The sequence below is a fragment of the Neoarius graeffei genome, chromosome 11 (assembly GCF_027579695.1).
Source record: "Neoarius graeffei isolate fNeoGra1 chromosome 11, fNeoGra1.pri, whole genome shotgun sequence".
In the NCBI taxonomy this organism is placed as follows: domain Eukaryota; kingdom Metazoa; phylum Chordata; class Actinopteri; order Siluriformes; family Ariidae; genus Neoarius; species Neoarius graeffei.
Window position 1 is genome coordinate 10051571 of NC_083579.1, and position 23183 is coordinate 10074753.

The 23183-nt window shown below is 41.7% G+C and overlaps 1 pseudogene; it reads left to right on the forward strand.

Moving 5' to 3' along the window:
• Positions 1–968: 968 nt before the first annotated feature.
• Positions 969–23183, forward strand: part of LOC132894699 (nuclear distribution protein nudE homolog 1-like) — a 34354-nt pseudogene continuing 12139 nt past the window's right edge.

The window sequence follows — 23183 nt, forward strand, 5'->3', positions numbered from 1 at the left end:
AGTGCCAAGAGCAGCAAATGCCATTGTACATTGCCTTTATAGATTTAACTAAGGCTTTTGACCTGGTCAGTCGTACTGGACTCTTTAAGATCCTTCAGAAGATTGGCTGTCCTCCAAAACTCCTTGCAGTGGTTTCTTCACTCCACGAGAACATGCATAGCACAGTTCGCTTTAATGGTGCAACATCTGAGGCCTTCCCAGTCAGCAGTGGGGTAAAGCAAGGCTGCGTCCTTGCGTCAACACTTTTTGGAATCTTCTTCTCTATGCTTCTCCAACATGCCTTCCAAGATTGCAGCGAGGGAGTGTATATTTACACCAGGGCCGACGGAAAGCTCTTCAACATTGCCAGACTTCGCGCTAAGACCAAGGTCATGAAGGTACTCATCCGAGAGATGCTCTATGCCGATGACGCAGCCTTGGTATCACACACCGGAGACGGTTTGCAGCAGCTTGTCAGTCACCTCTCTCACGCTTGTAAGGCGTTTGGTCTGACCATCAGCTTGAAGAAGACGAAAGTCTTGGCTCAAAGTGCACTAGCCCCACCTAACATCACCATCGATGGGCACAGCCTAGAAGTCGTGGAGCATTTCACTTACCTTGGGTCCACGATTTCCAACTCGCTCTCTGTCGACGCAGAGGTGAACAGCAGGATTGCTACAGCAGCTGCAGTGATGGCAAGGCTAACCCAACGAGTCTGGAACAATTCCAGCCTCACTGTGAAAATGAAACTGCACGTCTACCAAGCCTGCGTGCTCAGCATTCTCCTTTATAGTAGTGAGGCATGGACCACCTACGCCAGACATGAGAAAAAGCTCAACAGCTTCCATCTGAGGTGCCTCAGACGGATTCTGCACATTAGCTGACAAGACAAGGTACCCAACACAGAGGTCCTGGAATGCGCCAACTTAAGCAGCATGTTCACCATTCTTGGCGAGAGGCGCCTCCGCTGGCTTGGTCACGTAAGGAGAATGGACTCAGGCCGCATCCCCAAAAACCTACTGTACGGCGAGTTGGCGGAGGGGAGCCGTTTGGTTGGCCGACCTCACCTGTGCTTCAAGGATGTCTGTAAGAGGGACATGAAGTCATGTGGTATCAACGTGAATACGTGGGAGCAGTGTTCAGAGGACCGTGCTGCTTGGCGCCTTGCTGTCCGAGCAGGTGCTCAGAGGGCTGAGCACGACAGGAGCTCAAACCTGATTGAAAACCGCACCAGAAGGAAGAAGACACAAAACCAGCCTTCCCAGGCATCTCAGTACTCTTGCAGCAATTGTGGTAGAGACTGTCTTTCACGCATTGGCTTGTTTAGCCATATGCGAAGGTGCAAATAAGACGACGCTACACCATTGTCTCTCATAGACGAATGGATGCCAACCAAATATTATTAGCAATTCCTTGGATCTCAGTCCTGTAACAGTTCACCACAATAAAGCTGTAGATTGGTGTTTTGAAATAGTTGAAGTATTACCATTTCCTGCTACTGTACTTAGTTCAGGTGGCACACTCTGCACAATGTTTCAGAGACTTTATCATAGGCAAAGTCAGATCTACTTGCTAAAGGTCATGAAATCCACTTTGTTTGAACTTTCAACCTTTTCAAAAAGCTGTCTAAAGCACATGCTTTGATTTTGATCAGATAAAGAGAACCTCAAGAGACCTCTGAGAATAAACTCACCATCATCCGTTTCATGTTCAAACACATTTTCCTTTAGGACAATGTTTGCAGATCAAAAGACAAGCGTTTCCTTGCTTTATTGCAGACAGAGTGACACGGGGTGACGGTTTCTCACAAATTTAAACAAATTATGATTTTTTTTAGTCAATTCATCTAGTAATTCAATTCAATATTCATTAACAGAAAAAACCCGCCAAAAATTTTAATATGTGCTTTTATGTTGTGACTAAAAATTATCTGAGGCAAATGAAATCGCTGCTTCACTGCTCCAGGGTCCAATCTGAGCTAAGGTCACTGTCAGTTCTGAATTTTGCAAGATCTACCTCTGTTCAGAAGAATCTGTCATGCTTGTCTTTCTGCAAAAAATATCAACAACAATAGCCAAGAGGCGTTTGTGTTTCTTGGGATACTGCTGGAGAAGTAAAACTGAAGTTGTTCATAAAGTTATCTTATGGTAACCTACCCATGGCGAACACAGTCATGGGCATCCAGTGCACACTTTTATTGACCAAATAGGTTGATGACTAATGCTGCGTTCATGTACTATGGGAATTATAGTAAATACCAAACGCCGACATGGAAAGCACACATGAACGCCCCCTCTTGTGGTATTTTCCACTGGGCAACTTGTGGAAAATTTTGATACACGAGTTGCCGAGATGAGATGAACTTTAACCTTTTCAACATGGCGGCGAGCGGTACAAGACACTTGAATGTTAAGCATTGTACGCTACTAAAGTTTTTTTTTACTAGTACTAGTGGGTAGTTTTTTGTGTCTATGCAATGTTGCGTCATTAACAAGTGTAATATAATACGTTAGAAATCTGTTTCCTTTAAAAATGTGTTGTTATGGTTTGTTTTTACCTATCCAGAGCAGACGCTATTGCTAACGATAGCTAACTAACTATTGCTAACTTGAATCTGGTCCACCATCTTTAATTTGTCAACAACAACAAAAGCATGTGAACACAACACACTGGTAAATACCACTTCCCAACTGGAAAATATCATCTTCCCATAGCACATGAACGCAGCAACACACCTGGATAAAGAGGATCTATCAAGTGCAGTGGATGATTGAGAATTATGGAGAAGTCTGGCCATGAATGTTTGACTGAGCTCGCTGTAGTAGGTAGGTAGATAGGTAGGTAGGTACAGTGTTTTGCAAAAGTATTCATCCCCCTTAGTGTCTGTCCTGTTTTGTCGCGTTACAAGCTGGAATTAAAATTGATTTTTGGAGGGTTAGCACCATTTGATTTACACAACATGCCTACCACTTTAAAGGGGAAAATTGTTGTTTGATTGTGACACAAACAATAATTAAGATAAAAAAAACAGAAATCTGGAGTGTGTATAGGTATTCACCCATCCAAAGTCAATACTTTGTTCAGCCACCTTTTGCTGCAATTACAGCTGCAAGTCTCTTGGGGTATGCCTCTATTAACTTTGTGCGGCACGGTGGTGTAGTGGTTAGCACGGTCACCTCACAGCAAGAAGGTTCTGGGTTCGAACCCAGTGGCCGGCGAGGACCTTTCTGTGTGGAGTTTGCATGTTCTCCCCGTGTCTGCATGGGTGTGCTCCGGTTTCCCCCACAATCCAAAGACATGCAGGTTAGGTTAATATGGGACGGCCTTGGGCTGAAGTGCCCTTGAGCGAAGCACCTAACTCCCAACTGCTCCCTGGGCGCTATTAGCATGGCTGCCCACTGCTCTGGGTATGTATGTATGTATGTGTGTGTGCTCATTGCTCACATGCACGTGTGTGTTCACTGCTTCAGATGGGTTAAATGCAGAGAGGAAATTTCACAAGTGTGTGATGAATAAAGTTGTGCTTTCTTTCTTTCTTTCTTTCTTTCTTTCTTTCTTTCTTTCTTAGCACATCTAGCCACTGGGGGTTTTGCCCATTCCTCAAGGCAAAACTACTCCAACTCCTTCAAGTTAGATGGATTGCTATTGCAACATTATCACTAGCTTTAAAATCACAGACAACTTCACTGCAAGCTTTCTCTTGGAATAAAACTTTTACATACCTCAACATGCGCCTGCAGTTTGGACGGCGAGTTTTTGTAGGCTGTGATGTGGTTCATTTGAGGCAAACAAAGCAAACATTTAAAACAAAATTAATCTTCAACCCTTTCAGAAAACTGAAACATGGGTTCTAGGTATGGCCATGGGTGTGTGCATTCCTCAGAAGAACCGCCTCCTTCCATTCTGCCATCAACTGATCGTGTTCAAATAATGCTGCTGAGAAATCACTGAACTTGATTTTATACAGTCTATGGACGTGATGTGATGCTAGTGATTACTGATAGGCTGTCTCAGTGTCACCTGCGAAAAAAACAATCACATTTTAGAAAAGAAAAGAAAAAAACATCCACTTTCAAAGCTGCTTCATAGTAACGAGTAACGAGGACCTTGTAGTGTAGTGAAGTGAAATGTAAAGTGAATGTAGTGGAGTGAAAAGTATGATATTTGTCTTTCAAATGCAGTGAAGTTAAAGTCATAAGTTTCCTAAAAAATCATACACAAGTAAAGTACAGTGTGGCAGTGGGAGCGTGGTCAAGCGTCGGTCTGTGACCGGAGGGCGGAGTCAGGGAAGGTAAGTGGCAGAATCACTACACCTGTTGTGAATTAACCTGTGTTTGTGTGTCTTCCCAGCAACCACGCCCTATATAAAGAGAGAGGGATTACTGGAAGGAGAGAGCAGCTCAGCACCAGCAGAGGGCTGACGAGGCTCGAGATGAGCTTCAGGAGTTCCAGCAGATGAATCGAGATTATGAAGCCGAACTGGAGACTGAGCTGAAGCAGTGCAAAGCACGAAACTGCGAGCTCCTGTCTGCGCACGGAACTGGAAAGCTTCAAGGAGAAGTATGAGGCACAACATTCAAAGACCTACAGACGGATTTCTGCCCTGGAGGGGGAGTTAGCCGAGACCACCGCCATCAAGGACCAGTTACAGAAATACATCAGAGAGTTGGAGCAGGCCAACGATGACCTGGAGAGAGCCAAAAGGGCCACCATCATGTCCCTGGAGGACTTTGAGCAGAGGATGAACCATGTCATTGAGAGGAACTCTTTCCTGGAGAGCGAGCTGGATGAGAAGGAGAACCTACTGGAGTCAGAACAGAGATTGAAGGATGAAGCTCGAGATCTGAGGCAGGAGCTGGCTGTGAAACAGAAGTACGGCAGGCCAGAACTGAGAACGCACACATGCACACACACAAGTCTTCTGGTGCAGGAGAGAGCTCCCTTCCTCTGCCCTCTCTCTCCTTATATAGGACGTGGTTGCTGGGAAGACACACAAACACAGGTTAATTCACAACAGGTGTAGTGATTCTGCCACTTACCTTCCCTGACTCTGCCCTCCGGTCACAGACCGACGCTTGACCACGCCCCCACTGCCACATACAGATACTCAAAAAGTGTACTTAAGTACAGTACTCAAGTAAATGTACTTCGTTACTGTCCATCTCTGATGATAGAGAAGTTCACAAATGAATATGGACAGTGATTGACTGAGGTGGTAGTAGTCTGTAATTAACTCATCAATGAAATTCCAATGCATTTATGTAGTTGTACATATAAAACTTTTCATTTGGATTGCTGAGTCTGGTGATGATGATGATGATCTGGTTGCTGTCCCAGGCGCTGAACATTTGGAGGCCCTGTTTATATATGAATGTCCTGTATACATGTTCATTTGTCAAGTTCAGGATATTTAATCCATGTTATATATCTCTATTTATAGATGTGAGACAAAAAACAACACAAATTGTTTTAATAAGGGCCACCACCAGCCACCAGAACAGGTTTAATGCCCCTTGGCACAAATTCTACATTTCTGGAACTGTATTGCGGAGATGAACACTGTGCATTCCCTCAGTTGATGTTTTGATAATGTTGGTGGCTAGTGCTTTCTAACACATGGCTCCAAAGTCTCACAAAAGTGTCCAATATTAAATGGCAGAATTGAGACATGCCTTTGTTTTGGTCAAACTCCAACTCGTATGCGCATCTCCTGTGCAACTGTCTGAGTATTAACCCACTAAATGTTTAACTCAACTCTGAATATGGCTGGCTTTTTTCATAGTAACTACGAGTTGGCCTAGTGGTTAGCTTGTCCACCTCTCGACTGGGAGATAGTGAGTTCTACTTGTGGTTGGGTCATACCAAAGACCATCATAAAAATGGTACCTACTACCATCTGGCAAGGCACGCTGCAATACAGATATGAGTGGGGAAGTCAAACTCTTGTGGTTACCAGAGGACTAGCCCCCCACTGTAACCCTAGCTGCATAGGTGAGAGGCCAAGGGCTATTGAAATGGAGATTGGTACTGCACCCATACGCCTAAGGAGTTGGTTAGTACTGGGACAGGAGACTGCCTGGGAAGACCAGATTCTGGTGTGAGAGGGACTTTGATTTGACTTGACTTTTCATAGTAAATGACACTACATCCTTATTAAATTCTCATGATTACATGTTTTTAGTTTATTATTACCTCTGCCAACTTTGTTGGAGGAAGTCATGTTTTCACTTCTGTTTGTTTGTCTTTTCCCAATGTAACTCAAAAAGTAGTGAACAGATTTTGATGAAATTTGGAGGAAAGGTGGGCCAAGGAACAATTTAATAGATTTGGATGGCAATCCAGATATGCATGTGGATCCAGGATTTTTTTTGCCTGTTCCCAACATAACACAAAAAGTAATGAACAGATTTGGATGAAATTTGGTGTACAGCTTTAGTATTATCCTGGGTTCAAGTGATTCGATTGTGATGTTGATATGTGGCTTGGCAGAGGTATGCACTCTACCGAGTGTCCTTCTAGGTAATAAAATATTACTTGTTTTCAAGTGTACACTAATGAACATTCACTGAAGACTGAAGTGCTAATTAATTGTGGTTGCTACACTGGTATAAATTGGAAAATCTTTACCTCACACTGTTGTACATCCAGTCCATGATGGACTGCTGCCCCTTCCAGGGTGCCTTGTGTCCAGTGTTCCCAGGATCCACAACAACCCTGACCAGGATATAGCACTTACTGAAGATGAAGGCGCTGTTGCTGAAAATCCCATGACATGTCTCATCTCATCTCATCATCTCTAGCCACTTTATCCTGTTCTACAGGGTCGCAGGCAAGCTGGAGCCTATCCCAGCTGACTACAGGCGAAAGGCAAGGTACACCCTGGACAAGTTGCCAGGTCATCACAGGGCTGACACATAGACACAGACAACCATTCACACTCACATTCACACCTACAGTCAATTTAGAGTCACCAGTTAACCTAACCTGCATGTCTTTGGACTGTGGGGGAAACTGGAGCACCTGGAGGAAACCCACGCGGACACGGGGAGAACATGCAAACTCCGCACAGAAAGGCCCTCGCCGACCCCGGGGCGCGAACCCGGACCTTCTTGCTGTGAGGTGACAGCACTAACCACTACACCACCGTGCCCCCCAGGACATGCATGTGTTGTAAAATAGCAGAGATAGTTAAGGTTGAGCTCAAAGGGTGATGGGAGAGGTTGTATAAAATCCAAATTTTCTCACTTGTTTAAACGTCTTGGAATAAACTGGGATGGATATATATGTTATCACACTAATCTTTAAAAATATGAATCATCCATTTATGTTAATTTGATGTGAACGTGTACATGCGCCTCAAGAGCGAACAATTTCTTATATTCTTCTATTTATGACATAGAATTTCTCACTTGTTTAAACGTCTTGGAATAAACTGGGATGGATATATATGTTATCACACTAATCTTTAAAAATATGAATCATCCATTTATGTTAATTTGATGTGAACGTGTACATGCGCCTCAAGAGCAAACAATTTCTTATATTCTTCTATTTATGACATAGAATTTTAATACTTTCTTTCAAATTTCATTAACTTCACCATCTGTCCTTAGACACAAATTGTCTATGACAAATGACATTAATGTTGCATATTAATGAGCTGGAAATCCAGAAAAGTGGTTCCCTGCTGACAAAAGCTTCATTTTGAAAGTCAAATTACTACTAATGTGGAAGTGCCATAAAGCGGCTAGAGATAATGAGATGAGATGAGAAGGTTAACGTTTCAGACTGTATTGATATAGTCTGTGAAAGATGACTGCTGGAGAATATTAATGATCAGCTGCTGTTCATCACTGTTCAGTACTTCCACAGTGATGAAGCTGACATCTAAGATATCAATGTGGTGTCATGCACATTTGGATAAAGTTGCTCTAAAATATGTGATATCTGCTGAAGCTCAGAATAGTTGGGTATCAGGTTGGGTATACTTTATTCATGTTTTGTTATCATTTTCAGGAGTAAATGACTAATCTAATGATCTGATTGACATTATATTGGGGGATCAAGTCTACAATGTAACTTGGTTTATGTCCAAAATATGTGAACATTTATCTATCAAAACTGTACAAATATTAAACCACTTTTTAGACCTTACTACTTATGAAGAAAGAATGAAAATAACCACTAAATGGATTATTATCGTGTTTAAAAGATATCTTTAGTTGCATTCATAATCTTCATTCTCCTTTCTTCCCCTACGTCAGAAGCAGATGTTCTTCTCTCTAGTGCTTCTTCAATAACACAGTAGTCACTTTCTCTGTCGTTTCAAATTATCAGGAGCTTTTTTTTTTTTAATTTCCTGCTCTGACTCATTGTTAAGGCTTTAGCCAACACCATACAGTAGATCTGGGATGAGGCAGTTCATTTTGGGAGATAAAACCAAAACATTTGAGCCATCTGGGTTGAAGTAAATAATTCTATTAAAAAAAGAAAAACAGAAAAAGTATTTTGCTTTTAATTTGTGACTTTGTGTGCTGAAGTACCGTACGATTTCCAGATAAGAAAATGAAAACGGTCATGTTTGTTGCTTTAGTGGATGTTGATGGATTGCAGGAGAGGAATTGATTGGATAATTCTCTCACACAGCATAACAAAACAATTCTTTGGTTATCATAACTATTAGTTGTCATAAACTGGACATTTAAGAGATGTTTTAATCTTGGCAGCCCACACCTTCTTCAGTGGGACTGACAGACACAGAGGCCACACCTCCTTCACTGGTATTAAAGGCCTCTGCATGCTCTTGCGACAAGGCTTTCGCAGATAGCTTTTCGCAGACAGTTGTAATTTATTGTTGAGCGGGGAGTAATAGGCGTGCGCGATGTTATTCACCGCCACAACGCAAGGGGGCGCGAAGTCGCGAAATCGCTAGGAGTAGTTGGTGGGTGTGGTTAGTGGAGTGTTTATCCTCTGGTTACTTATAATGACTAGAACTGGAGTCGTATAGATGTACGTACTTCCTCACTTCCTCGATCAGCCGCTCTTCGTGCTGCTCTATCTTCGCTCGTGTTTTTAAAAATGGTGGTAGTGAAAACAAACCAAACCGGGAAAGAAGGGAAGCGGAAGTGCGTGTACAGCGGATGTAGAGTGGACCAATCAGAGCCCTCTTGTCTGCGACGCTGTCTGCGAGGCTTCTGCGGTGGTCACAATTTTTGGGAGGTGCGCGCAGAGCGTCTGCGAAGGTGGGGGGGCTACGCAGACACCATCTGCGACACCATCTGCGAGGACTGGGTTGTCAGCATAAATTGGCCTTAACACTACAAAGGCCACACTTTCTTTACTGGAACTGATACTACAGAAGCCACACCTCCTTCACTGGGACTGACACTACAGCACCCATACCTTCTTCAGTGGGACTGACAAACGCAGAGGCCACACCTCCTCACTGGGACTGACAATACAGAGCCTACACCTTCTTCAGTGGGACTGACCGACACAGAGACCATACCTCCTTCGCTGGGATTAACACTACAGAGGCCACACCTTCTTTACTGGAACTGACACTACAGAGGCCACACCTCCTTCACTGGAACTGGCACTAAAGAGGCCACTCCTCCTTCACTAAGATTGGCAGACATAGAGGCCACACCTTCATTAGGACTTACAGTCACAGAGGCCACGCCTCCTTCACTGAGACTTACAGTCACAGAGACCACGCCTCCTTCACTGGAATTAACACTACGCATGCCATGCCTCCTTCACTGAGTGTTACAGTCACAGATGCCACGCCTCCTTCAGTGTGATTCAGAGGCACAGACATATCTGAAGTGTCATTAAGATGAGAGTGATGGAGGAACCCACAGTGCCAAAGGAAATGTAATAAAGATTCTAAGCAATTCAGCAATAACGAGAAGGACACTCTATAGAGAGTTCATACCTCCACCAAACCACATATTCTGATTGGCATCAAAATCTAATCAGTTGTTCCTTGGCCCATGGCTCACATTTCCTTAAAATTTCATCAAATTCCATTCATTACTTTTTGAGTTATGTTGGGAACAGGCAAACAAACAAAAAAACAAACAAAAAAATGGAGGCGAAAATATAAAACATAACCTCCTCCAATAAAGTTGACAGAGGTAACAGAATGAGCTGTGTGTGTGTGTGTGCTATTTGACTTTGCCAGATACAGAGATGCCTTTATTGATTCTGTTTTGATTCCCTTCCAACTTTTTCCTGAAACACACTGCTTTGAATTGAGGCACTAATTCGTATCACTGAATTTGTACAGTTTTTTTTATTTTTATTTTCAGTCTCTCTTTCAGCTTCAGGTCTAGCAGCAGTGTACATGTGCAGTGTCCATCATCAGCATTGCTTTACATCTCAGAAGTATCAGAGCTCATGTTGCATTATCAGGGCATAAATTAATTGTCATTCAATATGAACAAGTTAATTCAAATGTATCATGTTGCTGTTTGGCTTGCAGTGCTTGGTTCAGTTTATCTAAACTTTTTCTCATTTATGTAAGGATTAAAACACTCTGTCAACAAGCTGTTGTAGGAAAATAATCAATAATGGGGTGATGTGATGTAGCCCATAAAGCAGTGTAACTATTACCAGCCTGAAGGTAATTATTTCCAAAGAACAGCATGTCTGTAAGTGGTTTATTCCTCCACAAAAATTTGACAGTGATTACAGTTGTTAATATATTGGAGAACAACATCTTACTTTGTAATCATTCCCGAGTTTGATTCAGAAACAGTATGATCACAGCTCTGAGATACTGTATGCTTAAGCAATATCGCACAAGCACGAGTGTGGTTATATGGAATATTGGTTGTGGGCACAGACCTGCAGAGTGAGTATACAACCCCAATTCTAAAAAAGTTGGGATGCTGTCTAAAACATAAATAAAAACAGAATGTGGAGATTTGCAAAACATGGAAATCCTGCATTTCACTGAAAATAGTACAAAGACAACAAATCAAATGTTGAAACTGAGAAATTTTATTGTTTTTTGAAAAAATATATGCTCATTTTGAATTTGATGTCAGCAACACATTTCAGAAAAATTGGGACGGGGAAACAAACAATTGAAAAAAAGTTGTGTAATGCGAATTTAAAAAAAACCCCAAACCTAATTTGGTTAATTGGCAACAGGTCAGTAAAATGATTGGGTATAAAAAGAGCATCCCAGAGAGGTGGAGTCTCTCAGAAGTAAAGATGGGGAGGTGTTCACCGCTCTGTGAAAGACTGCGTGGGCAAAAAGTGCAACAATTAAGAATAACATTCCACAATGTAAAACTGCAAAGAATTTCAGGATCACATCATCTGTGGTCCATAATATCATTAAAAGATTCAGAGAATCTGGAGAAATCTCTGTATGCAAGAGACAAGGCTGAAAACTGACATTGGATGCCTGTGATCTTCAGGCCCTCAGGTGACACTGCATTAAAAGCAGACACGTGTCTGTAGTGGAAATCACTGTATGGGCTCAGGAACACTTCAGAAAACCATCGTCTGTGAAAACAGTTCATTACTGCATCCACACATGCAAGTTAAAACCAGATATAAACAATATCCAGAAACACCGCCACCTTCTCTGGGCCTGAGCTCTTTTATGATGAACTAAGGCAAAGTGGAAAATTGTCCCGAGGTCTGATGAATCAAAAGTAGAAATTCTTTTTAGAAATCATGGACACCACGTCCTCCAGGCTAAAGAGGAGAGGGACTATCCGGTTTGTTATCAGTGCACAGTTCAAAAACCAGCATCTGTGATGGTATGAGGGGGCATTAATGCACATGACATGGGTAGCTTAGACATCTGGGAAGGCATCATTAATGCTGAATGATATCTACACGTTTCAGAGCAATATGCTGCCATCCAGACAAAATCTTTTTCAGGGAAAGCCTTCCTTCTTTCAGCAGGACAATGCCAAACCACTTTCTGCACATATTAAAACTGCATGGCTCTATAGTAAAAGAGTCCGGGTGCTAAACTGGCCTGCCTGCAGTCCAGACCTGTCTCCCATTTAAAACATTTGGTGTATTATGAAGTGCAAAATAAGACAAAGGAGACCCCAAACTGTTGAGCAACTGAAATTGTACATCAGGCAAGAATGGGACAACATTTCTCTTTCAAAACTACAGCAATTGGTCTCCTCAATTCCCAAATATTTACTGGGTGTTGTTAAAAGTAGAGGTGATGCAACACAGTGGTAAACATGCCCCTGTCACAACTTTTTTGAAATGTATTGCTGACATCAAATTCAAAATGAGCATATATTTTTCAAAAAACAATAAAAGTTCTCAGTTTCAACATCTGATATGTTGTCTTTGTACTATTTTCAGTGAAAAAAAGGGTTTCCATGATTTACAAATTATCACATTCTGTTTTTATTTACAGTTTACACAGCGTCCCAACTTTTTTGGAATTAGGGTTGTATACAGTGAAACGTCTCAGTGTGTTTACACCACAGGCGATTGCTCTAAGACAACGAGGGAGGCTCAGCCTCCTCTAAAAATGATGAACATCGTGTAGGATGAATTGCGCTAGGCTTATGTTATAGCCGACCTTATAACATTGCTATTTCAGATCCAGAATCATAGAAATATACGGTATGTGCTCAACCCAACTACAGTGCGAAATCATTCCGTTATAACTTTCCCCAGTTCGCCTAATGTGCGCATGAGTTTTTCCCCCTCGTGACAGCGCGATGCAGCCCAGCCTCAGTGCACTTCAATGGCATTTGGGAGCTTTGCGCTTGTCAATCTCAAAATGCAAGACGGTTATTGGACAAATACTGTGAAAATGCCCGCCCACGGACTCCCAGCCTCACAGTGGGAGGGACAAGACAGTTTCCGCGAGGAGACTGGTGATTGGTGAAAGCGGCCGGATATTTTCTTTGATTGATAGCTCGTTTCAACTATAAACAGGCAGCGGTGAATTTCAGTTCAGTCCCATGCAGATTCGCAAGTGCTGTGGTGTATTGTAAGAGATCAGCTTACATTTCGATTTCATTCATTACTGTACATACGGTTTCTACCAGCTTTTTTAGATTGTATATATTTTCATTGTAAATAAAGTGTAAATATAGTGTTGTCAAGTTTGCTATCTTAGTTCCAGAAATTTCGTTTATTTGAGTAACTGAACTTGAACTTGAGGGGGCTAGTCAGCTAGCAAGAAAGCTGCGCACGGATGCCAAGCATTGCTGATTTAATTTTGGCGAAGCCATTTGCCAGTCTTCCTTTCGAGGAAAAAATTAAAATTAAAGCGCAGGGTAGACCAACGCCTCAAATTGACGGTGAAAAAGGTAGGGAATAATGCTCGTTCCTTTCAGCTCTCCTGGTACGAGAAAGTGAATTGGCTAACAGCAAGTGACCCACATCAACAACAGTAAATAGGCTACTTTAGTAATATGTCATGGATGGACCAAAAATATAGAATCTATTTAAAATGTTTATGCTGAGTATATTATATTGGAATATATATTTTTCTGGATATGAATTAAACACAGCTACAATTTGGAAAACATTTTTAAACAAAAACACAGCCGAGAACATTTCACACTACAGACCTGGATTAAAAGTGAAGGGTTATCAAAATTGTCAATAAAACATTTCTCAGTCAAAATAAGTAAAATATAGGGAAAGTGTCATTGAATGAAATGTGTGGCACCCAGCTCTATGTTTGGCTCCCCAAGGTCAGTGCTTGTGCCTATTCCAGAACACTCTGCTGTTACTGCTGAGGTTCCTGACAAAGAGCTGCTTTCAATAATGATCAATTTTTAAACAACATGCCACAATTTTAAAATATAAAATGTTAAAATATACCCCCCCCAACACCACCATCATGTATATTGGACAGTAGGCTAATGGGCCAAAAGAACCTGTTATTTCACAGTTTGTGACCCTGCCAACAATCAGCCAGATCAGAGGCAAGAGTATGGGCAAAATTGATGTGTTTTTTCTTTTTTCTTTTAAAATCTGGAAATATCGTAACCGACCAGCCTCCCCTGTTTGAAAGACTACCAGCCGCCACTGGTTTACACTAAATATACGCACACTCAGAACACTGCTCATCCAATCAAATTAATGGAACTATCTAGTAATAAAACGAACTGTTGAATAATGTTACAAGGTGTCCCAAAGCCTGCATACATAAGGGAAATTAACACTTTTTTTTAAGCAAAATGTAACTTAATTTCCAAAACCTCCTCTACATTTTTGCCATTTCTCTGTAAACACACACTGAGTCATCTCTCCCACTCATGATGAACTCGTCTTAACAAATCTGGTGTTATGCATGTAAATGTACTTGCATTTTGAAAGTGTTCCTTGAAATGGTCTTTGAGCTGTAGCCATGAAAATGATTTCAATATTGTCAAAGGTATGCTTAAAGCCGATCTGAACCAGAGACAACGTCAGAAGCGTCTTACCTGGGCTAAGGAGAGAAAGAACTGGACTGTTGCTCAGTCATCCAAAGTCCTCTTTTCAGATGAAAGTAAATTTTGCATTTCATTTGGAAATCAAGGTCCTAGAGTCTGGAGGAAGAGTGGAGAGGCACAGAATCCAAGGGGTTTGAAGTTCAATGTGAAGTTTCCGCAGTCTGTGATGATTTGGGGTGCCATGTCATCTGCTGGTGTTGGTCCACTGTATTTTATCAAGTCCACTGAGCAACAGTCCAGTTCTTTCTCTCCTTAGCCCTGGTAAGACACTTCTGAAGTTGTCTCTGGTTCAGGAGTGGCTTGATATTAGGAATGCGACAGTTGTATCCCCTTTCCTGAAGACAGGGTGGCTCTTGATGCACTGACACCAGCCTCAGTCCACTCCTTGTGAAGCTCTCCTAAGTTCTCGAATCGAATTTTCTTGACAATCCTATCAAGGCTGCAGTCATCCCTGTTGCTTGTGCACCTTTTCCAGCCAGCCTTTTCAACCTTCTGTGGCTTACACTCCTTGTGGAGGGTGTCGATGATTGTCTTCTGGACAACTGTCAAGTCAGCAGTCTTCTCCATGATTGTGGTTGCGTGTACTGAACTAGACCAAGTGATGCACATTATTTATACTGTTTTACTCAAACTTGAAATGAAATATTCTAATAATTTGGGATACTGGATTTCTGATTTTCATGAGCTATAAGCAGAAACCTTTATTCATCACATGCACACTTCAAGCACAGTGAAATTCATCCTCTGCATTTAACCCATCTGAAGCAGTGAACACACGCGCGCACACACCCAGAGCAGCCACACCAGAGGAGCAGTACCTTGCTCAAGGGCACCTCAGCCCAAGGCCACCCCATGTCAACCTAACTGCATGTCTTTGGATTGTGGGGGAAACCGGAGCACCCGGAGGAAACCCACGCAGACACGGGGAGAACGTGCAAACTCCACACAGAAAGGCCCTCGCCAGCCGCTGGGTTCAAACCCAGAACCTTCTTGCTGTGAGGCGACCGTGCTAACCATTACACCACCGTGCCACCCATAATCATTAAAATAAAAAAAGGCTTGAAGTATTTAACAGTTATTCCACGAAATCGAGTCGTACATGAGCTGATAGCCGACAAGGTGCGTAGCACCAAGTTGGCTATAAGCCATGTATGACAAGGTTTAGTGGAATAACTGTTTTATTCTATCCACATTCACTGGATTTTGAGAAACAGCATTTTTATTTTTTTGCAAATTTGATAAATAAAAACTTTATACAAAACGTCTGACAAAATCATTTCCGCTTAGAATATAAACAAACTGGCGAAATGACAGGAGCAATTTGTGCAAAATGGTATAATAATTCTTGAAAAATAAAAAAGATGTGTTCTTACCATCAAATACTTTTTGTTCCATATTTTATTACTTTTTTGTATTTTGGGGGATTTTCTTCTTCTTTAGGGTTTTTTGGTGGTTGGCAAACCAACTTAAAAGTGCATTACCACCATGGACTAGGCTGGAGTGTAAAACAGGAGATTGGGGAGGGGACGGATGATATATATATTTCTGTTTCTTGTCAATACTTGATAACATTTTTGGGGGTTTTGTTTTCGAGTAGAGCTTTTATTTCATCCTCAGTTGGTTCAGCAACACACTCTACCATTTTGTTTTTCTCTACTCACGGTATATGAGATGATAGCCTAGTAGTAGAGTAGCCAATCAGAGCATGCGGTTGCTCATATCCAGTGAATGTGAATAGAATAATTAATAATACGTTATATACATTATATAATAATACTTCTTCTGACACACAGGTCTCCGCTCACATCTCTTCTTGCCTGCTCAAGACTGCTGTCCATCCTGGCTTCACATTGGTGGAATGACCTTCCCATTGAGGTCAGAACTGTATTTGTATGCTTGAATTGTTTCGTTTTCCTTGGCTGTTTGCTGGTACTTCAACAGAATATTACACGAGGTGTTGGTCAACTAGAATGGGACTAGAATGTTCTTGTTTAGAAGTTCAGCACTTCTTGTACCTGACCTTTGCACTTGTTGAATAGTCTGGATAAGAGCGTCTGCTAAATGCCATGTAATATAATGGGGTCCAATGTAATGTAATGTAATGGGGAAGCCATGGCCTCATGGTTAGAGAAGCAGCTTTGGGACCAAAAGGTCACTGGTTTGATTCCGTGGATCAGCAAAAATGGCTAATGTGCACTTGAGCAAGGCAACTAATCCTCAGGCTGCTCTGGGTATGTCACTGTGGATAAGAACATCTACTAAATGCCTGTAATGTAATATAATTAGCTTAATTAACATGACTAATGCAGAAGAACTGATGTAATTCCTTATATTAAGAAATGCAGTTCAGCTTATTGGTGAATGTGTGTGTATATGGACTGACATCCCATCCAGGGTGTATTCCCACCTCATCCCTAGATAGGCTTCAGGTCGATCGCAGCCACAACCAGGATAAAACACTTGCTGAAGATAAATGAATTAATGAATCTTTGAAATGACATGATTGTTTCAGCAATGTAAACACTTCATGGGTTGGAGAAAGGAACTGCGTATATTGAGATGGGATTCTCTGGTTTGCTAAACGCATGCACAAATGTTTGAATGAAATCACCCATGCAGTTACATACCGCGTACAGTTAAATGCACATGGTAAAACAAACACCTACAGCAACTCTGAATAGCTTACACATGGGAAATCAATTCTCACTACAGAGCTTCAGTGTTCAGAGCTCTCGGAATCCAGTGGGATAAATAGGCTGAGCAACACACACACACACACACACACACACATATCCAGCAGTCAATATGTCTTGGAATAAAGGCACAACAGCTCATTAAAACCAAAACACTTGGCCCAGGAGCTCATTAATAAAGACATAACATCAGCACAGCAGCCTAATGATGCAAATTAAGCAGCAGTTTGGTAATGCTAGCCAACTTTTTTTTGAGAGAGTGTTGAGAAGGATCTGCAATCTTTCTGATTGCTACTTTGGCATTTGTAATTACTGCACGTTTTGGATGTCCTGCATCTCACATGATTCTGTCAGGGGTTTGACTGCACTCAGAATAGCACTATTTGATCTACCTAATGATAATCAGCATTGATTCGCTATTCAGAAATCTGTATGTGTGAGCCAAGTCCAGCTGCTCTGCTAATGCATCACAAAGGTGAAGTTTTAAATTTATTCATGTGCATTATGTCAGAAAATTAATCTAAGGTGTTTTCTTGTGAAAAAAAATAGTTTAATGTGTCGGTATGCATTGATACCATTTTTAAAATAAAACGTTGAGTATAAATACATATTTTCTTGGTGCTCTTAAAGCGAGACGGCCTTTCGATTTCATAAAACAGGTGAAATTTAGTTGCCTCTGAAATTTGGTTATTGTGACATATGTTTATTTCTGTAATATCTCACAAAAACAGGCTGGGAAGTTATTTAATTTGAGGGGATTCCCGAGCAAATAATCTTGTGTGAAATCGCTCACTCCACGCAGTCAAGCAGACAGAGGAAGTCCGTGTGCGCGTGCGCAGGTTTACCTTCTTCTTTTGGGTTTTGCAACAGCTGGCATCCACAGTGTTGCTTTACTGCCATCTACAGGTTTACCTTTGACCGTGCACTGACAGTTCCATCATTCTGTCGCTAAACGAGCAGCTGATCACACCGAGGTGCTCGCTGACCGCTGATATTTATTAGTTTGGTCCTGCGTTTCCTTTCCTTCATATATAACATAACGTCTTTTCTTCTCGCTTTCCGTTACTGTAGTCGGTCTTTCACGTTTCATTCACACACTCACATCCATTTTTCTCTCCTGTTTCAAATTTGTATCCCACAATGCCTTGAGTGAACAGGGAAAGCCCACCACATGATGCATGATGTAGTATCTTGAATTGGGTCATGGTGAAGCAGGAAAAAATAGCGGAGAATTTAGGGCCACGTTGCCTTAAATTAATTAATTGTTCTATTTAAAAAAAAAAAAAACTAATACAATTGGAAGTCTGTGATTCAAATTCAGTATAGCTTTCGGTCCACTAAACAAAACTAATTGGGTGTCGGGGAAAGTTCTTCTTATGACCTACACATGAAAAATCTGAAAGGCGGTCTACCTTTAAGATGATGATACATGGGGGAACTTTTTGAGTAATGTTGCTGGGCAATTGCTATTCGACACTTTCCCACTGAGATTGGGCAGCATAATTTCTATCTGAACGATTTTGATCGTTTTGGCCAACTTTTTTAAAATCATCCAATCAGAGTGCTAGCAGCGAAACACATGACCACCTGAGAGCTTCTGAAATTTTCAACAAAGATGGCGGCATCTCTGGCAGTGGATCAAAGAAAAAGAGAGAATTTAAAGTGATGATACACGGCACAACTTTTTGGGTAATGTTGCCAGCAATGGGCAACCAGGTGAGACACAGGGCAACTAATTAGGGCAATAGACAATTGGCAACAACCAATCAGATGAGAGCAAATCTATTGCCAGGGAGACAGACACCGCAAAGACGGACACTGAAACATTCGCAGCTGTCACTTTCGTCTTGGCTTCAGCCTTTATTTTGCTCAAGTAAGTATCACTTCTGGAACAAAACTGAATAGATCCACTTGTTGAAAGATAATTTGCCATTATTTTCACATTTATAAGTCAAAATAGCCTCTGTTAATAATAAACACTTTTTAAATCTCTTGAAAATGCTACTAGCCTCAATCACATATGCTAAAACTAATAACTGACACATACATCACAAAAACATAATGGTTTAATTCTCATCTCATCTCATCTCATCTCATCTCATCTCATCTCATCTCATTATCTCTAGCCGCTTTATCCTGTTCTACAGGGTCGCAGGCAAGCTGGAGCCGATCCCAGCTGACTACGGGCGAAAGGCGGGGTATGAATGGGTTTAATTCTCATCTCAGCAAAAAAGAAAAAAGGACATTAACCAGGAGATGCTGCTGAGGAGGAAAAGGGGCTGACAGAGCTCCTGAAAGGCTTTCTGTCTTTTTTAGATCCTGAAGTTTGTACTATTTCACTCTCAGGTTTCACAAAATAGTCATGCTCTGTATGTGAATTAGACCAGATGGTAAGTCAGACAATCTCTATTACAGCTCATCTCATCTCATTATCTCTAGCCGCTTTATCCTGTTCTACAGGGTCGCAGGCAAGCTGGAGCCTATCCCAGCTGACTACGGGCAAAAGGCGGGGTATGAATGGGTTTAATTCTCATCTCAGCAAAAAAGAAAAAAGGACATGGACCAGGAGATGCTGCTGAGGAGGAAAAGGGGCTGACAGAGCTCCTGAAAGGCTTTCTGTCTTTTTTATATCCTGAAGTTTGTACTATTTCACCCTCAGGTTTCACAAATAGTCATGCTCTGTATGCGAATTAGACCAGACAGGAAGTCAGACAATCTCTATTACAGCTCACAAAAAAAAAAATCATGAGCTGCCCATCACTTTTAACTTGACGCAAGAGAGCTAACATTATCCTTCCATAGGTAGCTATAACTTTCAGCTAACTATGTTTATGGGGTGCCAAGTGTCACCGGGCCCATTTCGTGGAAGAAATGCATTTCATCATCACAAAATGCATTTCGTCGGACGAAATGCATTTCATCCATCACGAAATGCATTTCGTCCACAGAATGCAGTATGGTAGATCACGAAATGAATTTCGCAATCACAGAATGCACTTCGTCGGACGAAATGCATTTCGTCCATCACAAAATGTATTTCGTCCACAGAATACAGTATGGTAGATCACAAAATGAATTTCGTCAATCACAGAATGCATTTCGTCAGATGAAATGCATTTCGTCCATCACAAAATGCATTTCATACGATGGAATGCATTTCGTCCACGGAATGCAGTATGGTAGATCACGAAATGAATTTCGTCAATCACAGAATGCCTTTCGTACATCACGAAATGCATTCCGTCCACACAAGACCTTTGATTGTGCCATTTTTCCAAATTATCTTTTATGACCTATTTGCACATTTTGCGTGACCAGTAGGCTACACAAGGTGGCAGTGTTGTACAAGGTTTATACATGTCTATGGGCCTACCCCATCCCCGTTTATGTGGCTCGGGCACACGCGTTGCACTCTGGGATATGGCCGCCACGTGGCCAGTGCACCGAACGTAAACAAACCATGGAAAAATGGCACAATCAAAGGTCTTGTGTGGATGGAATGCATTTCGTGACGTACGAAAGGCATTCTGTGATTGATGAAATTCATTTCGTGATCTACCATACTGCATTCCGTGGACGAAATGCATTCCGTCTGACGAAATGCATTTTGTGATGGACGAAATGCATTTCATCCGACGAAATGCATTCTGTGATTGACGAAATTCATTTCGTGATCTACCATACTGCATTCTGTGGACGAAATGCATTTCGTCCATCACAGAATGCATTTCATCATCACAAAATGCATTTCGTGGGACGAAATGCATTTCGTGATGGACGAAATGCATTTCGTCATCACGAAATACATTCTGTGATGGACGAAATGCATTTCGTCCACGAAATGGGCCCAGTGACACTTGGCACCCCATATATGTTAGCAAAAACCACTGCTAGTTAGCTAAATCCCATTCAATCTCCATGGAGCAGTGGTTAGCCAACAGCAGTTTACACTTAGCTGAAAAAAAAACCCCAATACAAAACATCAATGTCTTAATTACAACCTGAGCACATAAAAATAGATGTGTGTTGGTTTTCTAAGCATTTGATGAGGTAAACTCACCACTGTGGGTTTACACATAACAACTTACCAGCATAAAAAGATATGTCGTCCCTCTTTTTCTTCGCTCCACTGCCAGAGACGCCGCCATCTTTGTTGAAAATTTCAGAAGCTCTCGAGTGGTCATGTGATTCACTGCTAGCACTCTGATTGGATGATCTTAAAAAGTTGCCCAAAATTATCAAAATCGTTCAGAAAGAAAGTATGTTGCCTAATCTCGATGGGAAACACAATTGCCTGGCAACATTGCCCAAAATGTTGCCCTGTATATCATCAGCCTTATATCTTTTTATGTCGGTAAGTTGTTCTGTGTAAACCCAAAGTGGTGAATTTACTTCATCAAATGCTTCGAAAACCAACAGACATCTATTTTTATGTGCTCAGGTTGTAATTAAGACATTAATTTTTTTTTAAGCTAAGTGTAAACTGCTGTTAGCTAACCACCACTCCACAGAGATTGAATGGGATTTCATGAACTAGCGGTGTTTTTTGCTAACATAGTTAGCTGAACATTATTGCTAGCTATGTAGGGATAATGTTGGCTCTCTTGCATCAAGTTAAAAGTGACGGGCAGCTCATGATTTTTTTTTTTGTGAGTTGCTTTTATTTGATTGGTTGCTGTCAATTGTTTGTTGCCCTAATTAGTTGCCCCGTGTCTCATCTGGTTGGCTGTTGATGCAGCATTGCCCAAAAAGTTGTCCCATGTATCATCACCTTTAGTCAACAGCAGAGAAACGTTTTCAGAAAAAAAACAACAAACTGATGTTTTGCCATTTTTGGCAAAATTCCAGACCGTTTTCTTTCTTTTTTTTGCTCTCTGTTTTCTTTCATTCATTCATTCATTCATTCATTCATTCTGTAACTTACAAAATCGTTCAGCAATGTGGAAAACAAAACACATTAATGTCATCTTGGTGTCCACTAGTAAGGTCTCAAGGAGAGTCTGGAGGTAGATTCAAATGCAGTTTATGATATTTATTAAACACAGAAGGCAGCAAACCCAAAACGAGAATCAGTATTAAGATCAAAGTTAGGCAGAAGGTCAAGTGATATGCAAACAACTTGGCAGAGGCAAGCGGCAAATATACATTAAGCACATAAACAAACTAAGACAAGAACCAGAATAGCAACAGGTGAAGAATGTTGGCCATGGCATAAAGGTTAGAGAAGCAGCCTTGGGCCCAAAGGGTTGCTGATTTGATTCACTGGACTGGAAGGAAAAATCCATGGCTGAAGTACCCTTGAGGAAGACCCCTAACCCCCAACTGCTCCCTATGCACTGGGGGGGTGTGTTGCCCCTTTTCCACCAAAGCAGTTCCAGGGCTGGTCCGGGGCCAGTGCTTAGTTTGGAACCGGGTTTTCTGTTTCCACTGACAAAGAACTGGCTCTGGGGCCAGAAAAAACGGTTCCAGGCGAGCACCAACTCTCTGCTGGGCCAGAGGAAAGAACCGCTTACATCAGCGGGGGGGCGGAGTTGTTAAGACCAACAACAATAACAAGACCGCGAAAGATCGCCATTTTTAAGCGACGAGAGGCCGCAGCTGTACAAACGCGAAGTCATCCATTATTATTATTGTTGTTGCTGCTGCTGCTGCTTCTTCTGTGTTGTTTTTGCTTCGATATTCGCGCCAAGGTTTATGCAAACGTAGCGACGTAACTGACGTATACAGCGACGTAATGATGTGGCTTCCCTTAGCACCACGAGCTATGGAAAAGCAAACTGGTTCTCAGCTGGCTCTCAAGTTGAACGAGTTGTGAATCAGCACCAGCACTGGCCCTGAACCAGCCCTGGAACTGATTTGGTGGAAAAGGGGTGTGTGTGTGCTCGTTGTACGTCGCTCTGGATAAGAACATCTGCCTGTAATACCTGGAATGTAATGAACAAAAGGCTTGGTAAAGTCAGGTAGCACACACTGAATGTTTATTTCACAAAGTGCTTGAATTTGGAGTCTGTTTTTAAGGGCAGCCGTGACCTGAAGGTTATTTTTTTTTATTTAACCTATATTT